This window comes from Plectropomus leopardus, chromosome 9 (genome assembly GCF_026936395.1).
Source record: "Plectropomus leopardus strain MGB_pleo_1.0 chromosome 9, ASM2693639v1, whole genome shotgun sequence".
NCBI classification, from domain to species: Eukaryota; Metazoa; Chordata; class Actinopteri; order Perciformes; family Serranidae; genus Plectropomus; species Plectropomus leopardus.
This window is the reverse complement of record NC_142184.1, coordinates 3937631-3952706: the sequence shown is the minus strand read 5'-3', so window position 1 is coordinate 3952706 and position 15076 is coordinate 3937631. Positions and strand designations below refer to the sequence as shown.

The 15076-nt window shown below is 38.3% G+C and overlaps 1 protein-coding gene across 1 annotated transcript in view; it reads right to left on the bottom strand.

The window, feature by feature from the left end:
- LOC121947286 (XK-related protein 7-like) overlaps positions 1-15076 on the bottom strand; it is a 148473-nt gene that overhangs the window by 118603 nt on the left and 14794 nt on the right. The window contains exons 4-7 of the mRNA XM_088081714.1: positions 12829-12877; positions 12004-12279; positions 6911-6970; positions 5899-6038 (exon numbers count right to left, since the gene is read on the bottom strand). The gene's annotated coding sequence lies outside the window, so the exon portion shown is untranslated. The remainder of the gene's footprint in view (positions 1-5898; positions 6039-6910; positions 6971-12003; positions 12280-12828; positions 12878-15076) is intronic.

The following is a 15076-nucleotide window of genomic DNA, read 5'->3' as shown; positions in this document are numbered from 1 at the left end:
GCAATGGCAAAGCCTCTCTGCCACAAGGTGCAGTGGCACATTAACTCTGAATGCACAGTTAGGGATGAATGAGCTTAAGTAACATCCCGTGAATGCATATGCATATTTTCCATGTGCAAATGCACATGCAATGTCATGATTTTTTCTGTGTGTGAGCCGTTATAGAGGCTTGCTGGTATGTATCTTAAAATATGTGTGTGCAGTTTCTGCTGCTGCACTACGTAACCGTTTGGGGAGGGAAGGAGAGACAGACAGAGAGCGAGACGGAGGAAGAATAGCAGAGGTGAGATGGGAAAGGGAGCCGAGTGGAGAAGGAGAGAGACGACAGATCGAGCGAGGCGTCAGGGAGGGAGAGCGAGAGGATGACATCACAGCAGATCGGTGAGGTAACGTCTGACACAGAAGCTGATCAGGTAGAGCAGACAGTCACGTTTCGGATGGATTCAAGCTGCTGCAGCGAACAGCTGCTCAAAGTACAACTGTAGCAGTTTTTATAAAAGGTCCGAAAATGAAACAAAAAAATCTGTTTTAACTACAAGTCTGAGTTTTCCAAGATCGCTGACATTTAAGCTGCGGATAATTTCAGCCATCTGTTGCTCATCAGTTGATAATTTCCACGTCAAAGACAGGACTGATGATTGTTTTCAATTCATTCACTACAGTTTTGTCTTGTTTCTTTAAACTTCTGCAGTTTGGATTAATAAAGTTAAGCTTGTGCTACAAGATATCTCTGGTGCTCTTCTGATTTTTACAGAGTGAATCGACGATTAAATGATCAGCGGCAGAAAATCATACTAAAAGAAGACACTTTGTCCATCACAGTCAAAAACAAGTGTGCTACAAACAAACGGAAACCTCCTGAAAAATGAAGCCAACGTCAGAAAAACTGCAGTTCTTTAAATGCCACTTGAGGCGGGATCCACAAACGGGTCTGTCCCCACAGACCCCTAAAATCGCCAACTTTACTGCAGAAATAAACACGCTTGCAATCCTTAAAATCAGCGCATTTGATTTCACCCTCTTTACATCCACATATGCAAACTACCTTTCTGTCTATGACATACATGATATACTACAGAATAGCGAACCCGCTGAGGTCTGAAACAGTGTCCACACCCAGAGATACCGAGACTGTTTTAACAGTTAATGTTTGTCTGAGGGACAATGATGTCATTTGACCTCAGGTGACACCAACACAAATAAAAACTGCGTCTCAGTCCTCTGACAGGACAGCTGGTTGAAATAAGAAATAAAAGAAAAAATTAAACAACAGAAGGGGGGTTGAGGTAAAAAGAGGAAAGATTTGGACATATGTCAGTTGAGGACACATGTATATGTGTCTTGTCTGTCCCTTTTACTTCTGTGTCCAGACTGACAGTGTTGGCTGAAGACAGATGCTCTTCTGCTGCCACCTGCTGGTTATAATCTGTAATTACATCTCAAATATATCTACTGGCAAACAAGCTGGAGTTAAACATATACACTTTTGTCAGGATTTTTTTTTTAAACTGTACTTAAAGACATGGATGGATTACTGAACAGGGCCACCAGGCCCAGGGCCCAAAGTGTCAGAGGGCCCCCATTGGCCTTCAGCTGCAAAATGTCACTCAAATCAACAGATAACGACCAATAAGAGACACATAAGACCATGTAGAGATGCAAGTGAACTGCAAAGAGACACAAAATTGCTACTAAAGTTGCAAAACAACCACAGAAAGCCACAAAATGACCTCAAAGACACACAATAACTACAAAAATGGGGAAAAAAGCAACCAAAAAAAGACCAAAATGAGACACAAAATGACTACAAAAAGGCTTTAAACATCTAAAAGGAGACACAAAACAGCAAGAAGGGGACACAAAATGACTACAAGGAGACATAAAACAACCAGGAGACACAAAATGACTACAAGGACACCCCCTAAGTTGCCATGAAGAAACACAAAATGACTTAAGAGGCAAAATCACCGCAACAGCATGTTTCCAGTCCTGTGCAGGAGGGGCCCAGGAGCCGAGGGGCCCATTGTCTCATCCTCAGCCTGAGCTCACAGATTAACAAAGTGAAAAGAAACCGCGTGCTTTAACGGTCATTATCAGACTTTTCTGTTCTGTGTGTGGCTCATGGTGTTTGGACTGTCAGTGGTTAACATGAGTACTGAGCTGCTCCACGAGGCTCAGCTCAATTAAGGGGACACTAGAGGGGGCCGACTCGTTGTCCTGAGCGCCACTGTGGATTCTTACATGGATATCAAGTCCAGCATTCACCGCCGTTGATGCATCTGGGTTAGACCCAATAACGTGTTTGTTTTGTTTGTTTAGAGACTCCAGCTGCATCTGATTCATGACTGATGGAAAAGTATGATTAGTGTAAAACAAAGGATGTGTTTGTGTATCTTACACTTTTTGATTAACGGAAATGAATGGATTTTTTAGTTATGAGTTGTATACTGACACGCTGTGCGTAGCACAATTTCTCTGTTTAACACTGTGTCACATTTTAAAATATACGCTGGTATGTTTAAGCACCATTTGCAAAGACGTTTGTGTAGACGGACTGATTTGTATGAATTCTGACTTTCAGCTACCAGATGAAAATACTTTGACTTCATTGACATCACTGACAAAAGTAAGGCAGCTGGACATAAGCACAAATAAAAATACTACACAAACACAACTGAATCATTCAGCCACTCTATCTGAAGGACAGCGCCATCTGTTGGAGTAGGTGAGGTACTGTATCAAAGTCCAAATTAACCCTTTGCAACGTGAGAAAATGCTCTCGATTTCTTTTATCAACATGGGAAGAAGGCAATGAGCGACGACAGAAGTAGAAAGACCTAAAAATTAGCAAGAAATTAGTAAAAGAAAATTACTTGGAAAATTAGTAATAAAAAAATAAAGAAAAGAAAAAAGAAATAATACATTAAAAAAAAAAAAAATAAGTACTTAAAAGCCTTTAAAAATACAACATAATTTTAAATATGTAATCATGGGCATATTTCTGCTTAAAAAAAAAAATCCTATTTCTGCTAATTTCTCGCAATTTATGAAACATTTATTACCAAGTTGCTCATAGCATTTTTCCACCATTTTTTTGAAAGAAATCAAGTCAATTTGCTCAAATGTTTTAATACTTGTGAAAGGCATCTGAAAACAGCACAAGAAAAGTGATGTTGATCCAGGTTTCAATATGTAAAAAAATAAAAAAAAGTAGCATCATTTTTACATTCATACATGCATTTTGAATTTCTACCAAGAAAAAAAGTTCAATAAATAAAAAAAAGATCAATATTCTTTCTGCTACTGCATGCCTCTCAAGGTCGTTCAAGGGGGTAAATGTATAATTTATATGGATTTTCATTTAAAAAAAACTCTCTGCATATGAATACCTGATTCTTCATCTACTTGGACATAGAAATGCTTTGTATGAGGCCAGTCACATAATAATTCAACCACCAGCAGCTTGTGACAGAAACAGCTTCACACCAAAAACAAATGTCAACATCTGTCGGATAAGATGCCGAGAGGTGCAATGCTCATTCAACACCACTGCTGACAAAACAGCAGATTTCTTGTTGTCTTGTAACTTGGTGCAGGAGCAAAAACGAGTTTACACAGACTGACAGTCTCAGCTACAACACACACCAGCTGTGTTTTGTAATTTGGCATGAATTAATTGACGCAAAACGATGCAGCAAACAAACAGAAGACGTTGTTAAACAGGGTTTACACAAACTACAGCTTATCGAACATTCACCAAAACCAAAAAACACAGCACAGCCCTCCTGTTTTAACTTCTCTTCATTAACTCCTGGCACATTTTAGATTAGATCTTTAAGATATTACTGATAACCTTTGAGGCCCACTCTGGACTCACACCAGGGCCACCACTCTTTGGGACAAACTCACTTGTCCTCTTTTTAATCCCTTTTGAAAAAACAATTTTGTAAATGTGCCATCACGGGCTTTGTGGCCTGAACTTCACCTGTCAGTTTTATATGCAAGTAAGTTCTTAAGATGCTTTTAAAGGGATGACAGATTTTCATTAGCAGTCCCGTTAACTCCGGCATATTTACATTTGCACTTTATACCGACATTCATTTAAATGCTGGATCCCTTATTAAAAACATCAGATATTTTTCTTTATGTATTAAGACATTCCTTTCACTTCAATTTTATTATTTATTATATTTTTTCATGTTATTTTTATTTTATTTTGTTTTTTACTCATGTAACTTTTTTACTGTTTTAATTTATTTAAATGTATTTTTTGTTTGTTATTGTCTGTACATTTTTTGTAAAGCACTTTATTTTTAAAAGCGCAATATAAATAAAGTTAATTATTATTAATAATCATTATTATTGTATTTTATTTTTATTCATTTATTTGTATATGTATTTATTTTTTATTATTACTGTTTTCTTTTAATTATCATTATTAAAATACAGTTGCCAGAATACGGGGAGTGATCGTGTTCATATTGTTGCTTTGGTGGAGCTGCGATGAGCATCAGATTTGGGAGACAGAAGATTGGCTTACTGTGTTGACCTGTTAAGACCTTTCCAATTGTTTCAGATTCTCTCCATTTGAAGTGACCCTGTACAAAAGAAAAATGTAATGCAACCAAAGAGGAAACAGTGCTAGTCATTAACATGTTAATATTATGTTTCTTTGTGTGTGAAGCCGAGTTAAACACCTGTTTCAAAGCTCCGGGGTTTTTCCCTCCAGCAGGATGTTTAGAGCTGAGAACAGGAGGTCTAAAAATCTCTCTCTACCATTTTCTCCATTTCCTTCTCTTCTCTCTATTGTGCTCACCCCTTCACGGCCCGGTCCCATCGACCGTGTCAACAATATCTGACCTCTGACTCTCCGACAGAACAATCCCAGCATTGTTTTCACATTTCAGCTTAGACAGGCAGAACGTTGGTGTGTGTCTTTACCTGAACTTTAGCTTTTTTTTTACTTTATGGGATTTTTATTGTTGGTTTTCTTTGAGCCTTTTGATTTTGTGACTGTCACTGCAGGTTTGATATATAAATAAAGTGCAGCCTCGGTGTTGTCAGAGTTCATTCTGTCCATCCAGCTGCAGATGACTCAAACACAGTCATCACGCTCTGTTTGGTTTGGATGAAAACAGAAAAACTGCTCACTGTCATTATTGGGTTGTCACTCTGGAAGATGCTGTGTTTATCTGCGTGTGACAGACTGTGCAAACATCATTGAAGAAAACTTGAATTATCAGCTGTTTGGGGACTATTTTAGAGTTATAACTTGATCTAAAGTCAGTTTGAACAGAGCGGTGGTGAAACATTTGTCTGTTTGCACTTATGGCTGGGTGATATGGAAAATAGTATTTTTTCATATCACTCGATATCGATATATATCACAAACAAACAAACATAAATTTGCTTAAAAAATAAGAATTTCTGTTTTTTTTAAAATATATAATTAAGAAAATGAGTAGTAGTATTAGTTATAGTAGTAGTAGTAGTATTCTGCACAGTGTCCCAAATTATTTAAAAAAATAATTTTCTAAATTTACTTATTTCTTAAAATTTGCTCATACTGTTTTCAAAAGAAAGCAAGCACATTTGCTGAAGGATAGAGGGTTTAAAAACTTGTGAAGGTGTCTGAAGTGACAAGAAAAATGATTTCTATGCAGGTTTCAAATGGTTAAAGGCTATAAATCCAAAAGTTTGCTGCTGTCATTTATCCTTCTGAAGTTTGCTTTCAAAAACACCTGATTCGCTGAATTACTGGAGGATGAATCAAAGTCTGGTACACATTTGGTCAAAAATACAGCAAACTTGAACCCCAAAGCAAAACTCACATGCAGGCACAGAATCAGAAAAGACAGGCATGGGTCAAAACCAGGAGAGCAAAAAAGGCAAACTTACCAAAAGGCAGAGGAACAATCAGGCTGTGGGTCAGGAAGGTAAAAGCAGGCCTCCTGCTGCAGGTTCAGGCTGCAGGACAAACAGCTGAGAGTTTCTGTGCTGCTGAAACCACCTTTTTAACTGAGTCTTGCCAGTTTTAACTGTAACACAACCAATGTTTCTTTATTTCCTCTCATGTGTAAATAAAATAAATAAAATGGCACAAGTGCACAAAGCAAAGCTGGCAATCAAACAGGAAATGAGTGAAAATGTGCCGGGTATACTGCAGGGCTAAAGAGGGGAAACAAGGCTGCGTTCAAATTCCACAAAAGGCTCATTTCAACCCTTTGAAACTTGGATATCTCATTTCTTGTGTTGCTTTCAGATGCCTTTCACAAGTTTTTAAACCTCTTTAACCTGAAAAAGTTGATGTTGGTCATAAATGTTGCACAGATTTCAAGAAATTAGTCTATTTAGAAAAAGTAAAAAGCAAGGAAAAACTTTTTAAAATTATGATACTTACATATTTAATAACACAATATAATATAATAATTTAAAAAAAGATTCACGTTTTTTTTTATTTTCAGGTGATTTTTTTTCTTTTACTTTTTACAGTTTTATTTAAATTTTTTGGTCATTTCATCTTTCACTGCTTATCGCCTTCCTGTGTTTTTCAAAGAAATCAAGCCACTTAGGAAACTTTCAAGGTTCAAGGTTTCAAAGGGTTAAAAAGAAAGCATGGTGAGCTGAACACTCACATGCAGTATATTGTAATATGGTAGCATGTAATAAATTAAATTCAGAGGGGCTTTATTAGCATGGAAAACTTATGTTTAAATTGCCAAAAACAACTGTGAAATGTAACAATAAGTGTTTGTACAGAAAGTTAAGATTTACTGGACATTTATTCATATACATGTTGTAGTTTCACCTCTGACACACCCACCAAACAAGAAAATACATACTTACAAGCCATTTCTGTTTCAAAAAATTATTTCATTCAACATAGAAAATGTAGCAAAATGGTGCTCACCTTTTTGAGATTGAACGTGCCCCAGGTGAGCAGGTGGGAGGGGCAGTCAGGTGACGGCATCTGGTGACGGAACAGAAAATGGAAATGTAGGAGTCTGAGAAATTGAGAAGTGGCTGGAGCAAAATAAAAAGACAGACATTTTGGCATATTTTTAAAAGTATATTTAAATTATCTTTAACCAAATTGATAACACAAGCAAACAAAAACAGGAGTCAGTGATGGAAAAAATGGAAATAAGGAGGTAAATGTTGGACTTCTAGGCTGTGGTATGATTTATTTTAGTCTTGCTGTAGCTTCAGCGGTGGCAAGTCAGTAAGTCTCAGTTCTTGAGACTCGAGTCCCAAACGTGAAATTTGAGTTTCATCACGTCTGACTCAAATTCAAGTCACGTGGCTTGAGTCTGCAGCTCTGAGAGTGAGTTTAACTTCACCAGCAGCTGCTTCTTCCACACAGAACAAAAATAAAACTGGGAGAAGAAATATGAATCTGTGAAGTCCAAAGTGAAAAAGTTAATGAAACAATGACTGAAATAGTTTTTGAAGTCAAAAGTCTGTAGATCGTCTCCAGAGGGTCAGATGTTGAACTTCAGCACATTTCACTCCTCCATAAACACTGTTTGGTTTGGACAGCAGGCCGTAAGAAATAAAGTTATTTTAACTAGTATTTTGCTCAGGTTTGGTCCCATCTGAAGCTCTGGGTAAGCAGCCATAAGAGCGTCCAGAAAGATCCAGGTTTTTATTGCTACTTTGCTGAAGCCAAGAGATCCACCCGACCGCAGAGTGTGACCTGGAGACTTGGCAGCAGATTATTTAAAACCGTACAGCATGTGAGACTTCAGACAGACTCATTTAGGTCCCATCTGCTTATGCAATACAATATATATCAGCCTTTGCCAGAAATAGAAGGGCAAAGCTATTTCACTGGTTGTCTCTGGTGTTTTCAAAATCTACCAACTTCTACGAGGACAGAGACAGTAATATTTAACCCTTTGCAACCTGGAGTGACATCACTTTTCTTGAGCTGCTTTCAGATGCCTTTCAGAGATATTTAAACCTGGGAACCTGATGCAAACTGGTGCAATTTAAAAAAAAACACAGGAGGAAAAGGCAATAAGCAACTCCGTTCCACAAACTGCAATTAGTAGATTTAGAAATGTATTTTTCAAAAAAGCTGGGAGAAAAATTAGGTAAAAAAGCAGATTATAAGCAGGATTATATCATTTAAAGTTCTTTTTTTCCTTCCCTTTATTTTCATAATTTTCATTATTTTTTTTTTTCTAATTTTGAGGTAATTTTCTTGTACTTAATTTCTTGCAATTTTCTTTCGCTCATTGCCTTCTTCCACTGTTTTCGAAAGAAATCAAGCCAATTTTCTCAAGGGTTAAGGATAATTAAAATGGCATTAAATATTGTGAAGGGTGCATTATGACTCGTGCAGGACTTGAAACACAAAGTTTAGGTCTTGGGTTTAACTTGGGACTAACAGCTCCTAAAAATTACACAAAAATGTTGACTGCAACTGCAACTGCAGCTCCCCCGACTCCCAAATTACTGCTCCAGCACACTGTTGCTTTTTAACTTAAAAAAAAAATTGGAAGACCATTGTAACAAAAATAAAATCCATCATTTTATCTTTTTACCTGGCGGAGCAATCCTCTGAAATGCACTGAGACAGATGTTTCCAAATTAATTAAATTCTGTCTAAAGCAGCAGCTCAGGCTTTATCACCACAGACAATCAATGAGTCATTGATAACAGGTGCATCCTGGGGGCTCAGCGGACTCACAGGTTGTGTTAGTTAACACATTGTCTGGCTTGTAAAGTTTTTTAACAAAAAGAAAAAAATGACAAAGAAAAACCAGAGAAAGTTCTTACGAATTTAGCTCAAGACTTTTCTCTTTGAGTAGTTCTTCACATGTTCTGTTCTGCAGTGCTGAAGGGCATCTTCAACCAAACTGAGGCAACATCACAACAAGAACGGCCCCGCAAAAAACGGAAAAGTCGTTCCTTTGCATTTTCTAAAATTATCTGCATTCATATGATAACACTGTAAAAACGATCCTCACGCACATGGATCTGCAAAAACAACCTAAAACGCTGTAGTATGCATGCCAGGCTGGTAGATGGTGATGTAACTTTGTACTGACACACCATAGAAGAACAACACGCGCCAGTGCATAACGGCGTTCTGCTACAGAGCGCCGAGAACAAACAAACAAGAAGACGATGGCGAACGCACACATGAGAACGACAGTGTTAATAACCTCAGTAGAGTCAGCAGCACACACACAGCTCGGCAGTCCGTTGTTGTTGTTGTCGTCGTCGTCGTCGTCCTACTCACGCATGTTGTCACAGTGTTTATCTGAATCGTTATGTGCATGCATTGTTTATTGTGCACGTGCATTGCCAGTTTACACGGTGACAGAAGAGGGTGGCATTTTCAAAATATTACACTCTAGAACTGGTATCAAAAGTTTGCATTTTCAGGTCCCCAAACACTGTTGTCACGTGAACGAAAGGCCAAAATGCAACAAAAGTTTTATGCAAGAACATTCAACACGTAAACTGCCTCTGATAATTAACTTTTTTCTTTTGGTCTGAGGGAACTGGAGCTTTGGCTGCACTCAGATCTGATGCATCAGTCCTAATTTAGGGTACAAATAGTTCTAAGAAAGACTGAAAAACCTGACACAGCTCCAGTGATAAGTGGACTTCAAAGTGTGTTAATCATTAACAATAATTATAAGGTCACAAATTCACTTTCCCATTTAGGTGTCACGTCCATCATCAGTGTCCCATCACCCGGCTGGACTGAACACCAGTCAATGAAACTGAGCTGATTTAATTCTTATCTGCAGACGAAACAAAGTCAGATGATAAAACACAGATGTTGGATCATGACATTAATTCTAAGTAGCACGTGGCTGAAATGGGAACATCCTCCTATAAAACAACTGATGAATACTCGTCTGCAGCTGCTGTTTGTCCTCCGCTGAATCGCTGCGTTATCCATAACAGCTTCTAGAAAGATCCAAGTTTTGATTGCAGCTCGTCTGAAGCCAAGAGAAGCAGCAGACCACACAATCCGAACCACGACTCGTCCCGGCAGACACAACATCAGAGCCACTCCCACAAGCTTTCAGGTTTCTGGGTTTCAAGAACTATTTCTTTAACCGCTCAAGACAGACATAAAACTACCTGTACACATACACATCAACACATAACGTACATGATCAAAGACAAATAATATTTTAAACCAGCAACTCATATTTTCCCTCTGTCATGTTTGAGGTTCGCTCTTCCTTTAGTCCGCTGTTATGCACTGTATTTGCTTTTAGCCTGTTCGACAGCAGAGAAGCAGAAACCAGCAGTAAAAAAGATCCAGTTTTTACACTGACGGACAAAAAAACATTTAAACGGACAATTACCAAATTATAATTCCATAACCATATATTTTTATCCAGTATAGTATGTGTAAACTGTTAGGCAAACTGAGGCAGGACTCTCTGGAAACACCAAGACAACAAGACTAAGTTCAACGAAGTTCAACGAAGGTAAAAATGAAGGAATGAGTAATTTTGCCCGTTCCTCCTTCCTCTTCGCTGTCTTTCCTCTGGAGGGAAAACTGAATCTGCAGCACTGTACTCAGCTATGTAATGCAGCCACCACGTGTGTGTGTGTGTGTGTGTGTGTGTGTGTGTGTGTGTGTGTGTGTGTGTGTGTGTGTGTGTGTGTGTGTGTGTGGATGTGTGTGTGTGGGTGTGTGTCTTTTTTTAGGGACACCTTGACCTTATCCATGACTCGTTTTGTCATCCGGCTGTTGATCGCACATCAACCTGACGTCATCACTGCTTACTACTGCTTCCCCCTACTGTGTGTGTGTGTGTGTGTGTGTGTGTGTGTGTGTGTGTGTGGTGTGTGTGTGTGTGCGTGTGTGCAACCTTACGGGGACATGACGGCTCAAAGGAAAACAGGAAATGACATCACCTACAGTACGCACTCACACATACACGATTACATGTGCTGTTGTCAAGAAAAGGAAGGAAGATATAAAAACATGCAGCAGTCATCGAGCCTCAGCAAACTTTTTATATTTGTTATTTGTCAGAGTACAAAAGCTTTACGATTTGTCAACTGCTCTCCCGACGACCACAGTATTCGCACACCGAGCGTGACTAACAGATCTCAACAGTTCGTAACACATGCAGTGAACCAAGTCATAGCACTTTGGTGATAATTTGATATGTTCTGGCAGAGCAAAAAGACGAGGAAACAGAGGAGTACATTTTCTGCAAAAGCACTTACAGTTTTTTTTTTTACACTTGGATATTTCTGTTTATTTCATGACTCAGGTTCAATATTGGAATTCGCTGAAAGCATTCAAGCTCACAACAGAGCTGCATGAAAGGACACTGTCAGCTTTTAGAGGACAAGTATAACTTAACAAATTTCAAAAAGTCAACTTTTTTTTAATAGAGGGATTTTGTTCTTCATGTTTTTATCCTTGGTCTTTGGTGTTAAAAAAATAAAATTAAAAAAAAAAAACTAATAATTTTTCCTCACTTTGTCAATTTGTAGATGATGTGTTGATTTTAAAATCTGGTAAAAGAAAAGAAAATTACTTCAAAATAAGCCAACAAAATAGAAAAATAGACCAAAAGAAGTGCTGAAAATTGAGAAAAAATATGATTTTTTTTCCTGTAACATGATTTTAAATATAGAAATATAATAATTATTAACATCGTTTTGGGGCATTTTTTCCTAGTTTTTTTTTTTTTTACCTTTAAACCTCTTGTCACCTTTTACTAATGATTTGCAATTTGTGGAACATTTCTTACCCTTTCTTGCCTTTTACCCAATTTTTCTCAAAAGACATTAAAACAAGGTTTCAAAGGGTTAAACTGCTTGTAAAAGGCATCTGAACGCGGCTAAAGAAGACTGATGTCAATCCCGGTTTAAAAGGATTAAGGACGGTACGATACCATATAAAATACGGCGTGTGCGTTTTCACTGAATATCGTATGAACCATACCATGAGATAACGTTGAGAAAACACACGAAAATATGCACCTAAATCTGATCTGGGTAACTGACCTGGAGATCTGGTTTTACTGGTTTTGGCTTCCGCAGCAGAAATCAAACCAGTGATGAGCTCCTCACAGTCCAGGAACCTGGAAGCTCCTGGGAGCCGCTGGGAGCTCGAGGTCTCCTGGGATTTGGTTTGGTCCCAGCTGTTTGGGCTGGTGGTTCTCCTGGCTGCAGACGTGACCATTAGGAGGTGCAGACGGGGTTTGAGGGTTTGGACACTCGGGAAGAGACGCATGTACTGGGAAGGTTGACGGTTTGAATCCTCACACCAGCTGAGAACATCTGGAAAAAGAGTGCGATTGATGACTCAGCAGGTGTTGAAATTATAGTGTTAATTATATTGTAAGTACGTGGGGATCAATGCTTTACTTCAGCTTTAGCACAGGCTAACTGGCAAAACAAGGTCTTCTGCAACCCCTCATCGCTGTAGAGCAGTTTAAAATTTGTTGTTATTTCTCAAAAAAAGTTTTTTGGAACTTGTGGCATCTCTGTTTGTAATTTTTGACCCATATTATGATACTGCAATTCATTTTTCGTTGACCAACACATTGTTTTTGTATGAAAGTGATATTTTCTTTTTTTATTGAGGCTCACAGGAGGGTCTTGTATTTTAATTTTGGCTTAGGTGAGGGACAAACAACTTTAAAAGGGAGCATTTTGTATTTACTTAAAATTAAAAGTCACACCCCAGCCACTGATAAATAAAGAACAGTCCCACAACACCGGCAGTGAAGCTACGTGATGTACCACTGTGGACGGAGCCACAGCAAAACATATTTTAGCAACATAAAAATAATTAATATCAGTCAATCAACTTTTTCTCTTCTTTACCTGCCACAACAGCTGATGGAGGCTGTGGTACATCACCAACTCCGCCGTTCTGTGGAATAAAATCACAGTTTTCCTCAGTACAGTCTGTTTTTTTTGGTTTGTTTTTTATATATAGGCTTCTGAACCCTATCATAAACAGATATGATTCAATCTATATTATACACTATGAATAATGTAGGTTTACTGCAACTAGTCAAACATATTTTTGTCGATAAATGTTTTTTTCCCCGGTGCAAATATATTCTGGGAAAAGGACAGTAGTCCCATGAAATGGCCTAATCGAGCTTTAACCGTAGCTGTTCATGTCCTGACTGTTCAAGCAAAGTGGATTTGGGGAATTCATCTGCGGGGAGTGAATAGTGTTAATGCTAGCTGACTCAGCAAATTTAATGATTGGGGGCACACTTTTAAATAACATACTTTTTAATCTTTGGTCATTTGGGGGAAGGAATCAAGTATTTTCAGGTCAAAAGGCTCAAGTCCAAGTGAAATCACTGCAGTGAAGTCCAAGTTGAGTTGCAAGTCTTTTTTGATTTTGTCAAGTCGAGCTTAAAGTCATCAAATTTGTGACTCCAGTCTGATTTGAGTTTATTTCCACACCAGTACTAACTCCATAAACAGTGTTTAACAGTGCTAACAGGGCTGAAAAGCTTGTTTTAGTAATTTGTTTTTTTATTCATTTATTTTATGTATCTTTTATTCATAATGTGTTCAGAAAGACTGACTTTGTTTTACCTGGACTTTAATGTCTGATGTAAGTTTGAGGTACAAATTGTAATTGGTCAAACACGTATGTTAATTTTTTTTTTCCTTGACAGATTTCTGACGCAGCAGTTTTCAGAGCACAAACGACTTGTGTAAATATTACAGATCACACAGACGCAGCAGCACGAGGCAGCAGAAAATGACAGAGTGAGGGAGAGAGAGCCGTAGACAGACAGAGAGAGAGCGAGGTGCCCCTGTGTCCCTGGTCACACCAGTGGGTAACCACACACTTCATCCCATGGCTCCAGACACACACACACTCACACACAACGAGACCAATGATATGTTGGGAAACGTAGTGAGGGGGAAACCTGAGACGGGGAAAAATGACCGAAGAAGAAAAACAATAACAAGAATGACCAAAAAGGATGGACGCCCTGTCTCCGTGTCGAGGGGGATTTTTTTTGTCTCACTGTCTTACTCTGACACCTTGTCTCATTTACATAACGTCTTCATGTCCTAACACGATCAACTGTGTGCTATGTTGACATGTTGACAGCACAAGACCACCTCTTTCTTTTCGTGTTTCAAAAATAAGAAAAGGCCTCAGGGACTGTTCTATATTTATCAGAGGTGATCGGTGTCGAAGGTTTTTTGGGTTTTTTTGGGGGTTTTTTTGACCTTCCTCAAAGCTGCAAATATTTTCCTTGAGCCTACCTGAGTGACTCAGGGAAAATACATAAACACACAATGTGTTCAAAAACCCTCGGGAATCTGAAAATCCGATGATAATTTCTCTTTTTACTGTTTCTGGCTATAATAAATGGTGTAATTTGGGTTATTTTTACATTTGCTTCCACAAGTTTGGGTTAAGGTTAGGGTTAGAAAAAAAATGCCAAAAGTTTTTAAAAATAATTCACATAATATTTTGTAAAAAATCTTTCAAGCATCACCAAAGTTGAAAGAAAAAAAAACTCAAAATTACTGAATAATTAAACTCTCCCCCAAAAAAGGCAAAAAATAAATTCAAAGAAAATAAGCCTGCCTAACCCACTGGCCCCTGGAATTTTTTCTTTAAAAATCAGTAAAATAACTATATGATACAGTCATTTCAAGTTGTATGTGTCTCCTATGACACAACAACTACTAATATTATTAACATCACTAATTAAAATCAGAGTTAAGAAAGTTTTTAAGGTAAAAATGGTGCCAGGGTACATTAAAAAACATCAAAATAGAGCTTATCAAAAAGAAGTATCCTCCCAGACCCCCGATAGATGTGTGGACGAAGCCCCCAATACCCTTAAAATCCTAGAAACGCCCCTGCCATTAACTTACCTAACTTCTTAACTTTCTCCCTCTGTTCTTTACCTCATTTCTGTCCCAATCACTTTCCCTCCTTCCCCTTTTTGTCTTTTTCTTTCAATTTCCCACACTCCTTCTCTGTCTGCTGGCAGCCATGTGCGATGCTTACTACGGCGTCATGCTGGGTCACCACGCCACACACACACACACACACACACACACACACACACAGACACAG